Source organism: Aptenodytes forsteri, unplaced genomic scaffold, assembly GCF_000699145.1.
Source record: "Aptenodytes forsteri isolate BGI_AS27 unplaced genomic scaffold, ASM69914v1 Scaffold216, whole genome shotgun sequence".
Classification (NCBI taxonomy): Eukaryota; Metazoa; Chordata; class Aves; order Sphenisciformes; family Spheniscidae; genus Aptenodytes; species Aptenodytes forsteri.
In genome coordinates, this window is record NW_008796114.1 from 370,648 (window position 1) to 372,989 (window position 2,342).

The 2,342-nt window shown below is 43.9% G+C and overlaps 1 protein-coding gene across 1 annotated transcript in view; it reads right to left on the bottom strand.

The window, feature by feature from the left end:
* Nucleotides 1-2,333, bottom strand: part of POLQ (DNA polymerase theta) — a 55,711-nt gene extending 53,378 nt beyond the window's left edge. Inside the window, exon 1 of the mRNA XM_019474104.1 lies at nucleotides 2,329-2,333. The gene's annotated coding sequence lies outside the window, so the exon portion shown is untranslated. The remainder of the gene's footprint in view (nucleotides 1-2,328) is intronic.
* Between the last annotated feature and the right edge of the window lie 9 nt (nucleotides 2,334-2,342).

Below are 2,342 nucleotides of genomic sequence, written 5' to 3' on the forward strand. Positions count from 1 at the left end.
AGGAAAAATTTCTTCACTGAAAGAGTGGTTAAACATTGGAACAGGCTGCCCAGGGAAGTGGTTGAGTCCCCATCCCTGGAAGTATTTAAAAGACGTGTAGATGAGGTGTCTAGGGACATGGGTTGACGGTTGGACTCGATGATCTTAGAGGTCTCTTCCAACCTTAATGATTCTATGATTCTAGCTTAATTAAGTTCCTTGATGCTTATTTCTTGTTTTTATAACCCGAAATAATTTTGTGCCAGCTACAGATATTGCCTCCTCCCTCCCCTCCTCCTCCCTTTTTCCAAATCATTAAGAAAACTCAAACTTTTTGTCCCTTTCCTCATCTGAGACAGAAAACAGGTTTCTGATCCACAGTAATGCCTCCCCTGTCACCCCATGACTATATAGTTCTCATAACAGCATTTTGCGACAGACCTTGTCAAATTGAGATGAAAAACAAGTAATTGTGTGTACTGACCCTACTGTACCCATTCTTCTACTGGTACATTCAAAAAATTCTAAAAGAAATTTCCCACCATTGCTGACAGCATAAGGGCAGGCTAAATCAGAAATACTAGCGTGCATAAGCAGCCAGCATTTTAACTCTCAACATACTAAAAATTTCAACTGCTTTCTTGAGGTTAACCCCAACCTAGGTGTCACTGGTGTATGATCATTCTCCCCCACACAAATATATAAAAAAGCTGATATAGCTTGGCTCTGAAAGCTTTGTTTCACTTTGTATAATCAAAGTACTATACAAATACTCAACAAGAAGTTGAGCACCATCAGGAGAGAACAGCAGTGTGCCATGAACAAGAACAGGCTTTCCAAGAGGAATTTAGAGGAGACCAGATTTGTCTATCCTAAAATGTGACTAATATGGCAGAAGTAGGATTCTGAATCATATTAAGAAAAAAAAAAAACTACAAGATGGGATCTCAAGCTTCTTTCTTAACGTTAAAACCAATGAACTACATGTAAAAGAATGAGTAAAGGATTACGTGATTCTGCTGTTTGAAGAATATCTGTAGATTAGCACTGAACATGGGTTTGAAAACTTGTGCCTTAGGGGTTCTTAAAGATCTATGTACAGAAGTATACCACTACCCTAACCTCTTTTTTACCTACCAGAAAAATGCTAAGAAATAGTCAAAATGAGGAAGATACACATCGTTGGTTAAAAGCACTGGGCATTAGATTTCTCTGAAAGAAAACCCTTCCAGAATGTGGGGCCAGTTGGACACAGGAGTGCCGCTTACCGAACCATCTTTGAGGATTTGTCCCATGGAAATACGTACATTGCCTTGCTCAGCTCCATTTGCAGGAGCTGACAAAATTGTATCTTGCAGAACATAACCGCATCAGGGAGAAGATGTGACATGACTGGAGAAGAGGCCGAGAGATGTAAATGTTTTAAAGAGTTACAAAAAATTGCAGAAGAGATAAAGTTACAAGATGTTATATAAATATCTTGATTTCAGATGTTATATACACCTCGATGCTGTATACCTTTTCATTTCTCTCTTGATTCAAGAGTACACTAAGCTGGTAAAATGTACTGCACCTAGAAGCATCACTTTAAGTGGTCCCGGCTGGTGGCAGGACCACTTTGTATGACATCTTGCCACAAGATGTTTATGTAACAATCTTGTACATATAGGCAAGATGTCATATTAAAAAACCATACAATACTTCTCTGCATTTACAGGTATCAGGGCACCAACCAGGACCACTTAAAGTGATGCCTCTACACGCAATACATTTTATCAGCTTACTGTATTCTTGAATCAATTTAACAACATAGGTAAACCTCACCTCATATACCAGAGAATACAGACTATACTGATTGTTGTATCATGGTATCACCTAGAGGCCAAATCAAGAATAAGGCCCACTGTCAAGTGACATACAATGAAACGAGCCCGACTTCAGAAGCGTGCATAGAACGTAAGTTTTCTTACCTTCCTCAACTAAACAGCGAATAGGGCAGGAAGATCCTTCGATTCGTTTTTGTACGCTACCACCCTTGTTAACATAAACACCTACCTCAGCTACAGCCGCTGCCCTCAAGGGAGAAAGGAACGGGCGAAGAGCCGGTGCTTCCGCCCGAGGGCAGCGAGTCGCCCCCGGGGAAAAGGCCCTGCACCCTGGGCCGGGAGAGGCTCACAGGGTCCCCGACCCCTTCCAGCACCGCGCCGGGCCCACCTCCCCGCCCCCGGAGGGAAGCGCCTCAGCGCCACGTTGCCTCATGGGGCAGCGGCAGGCAGGGCCCCGACCCCCCGCGCTGCGTTGCGGGACCGAGGAAAGGGAGGGGAGAGCCGCCCCCTCCTGCGCCGGTACCTGCCGAGCCGGGG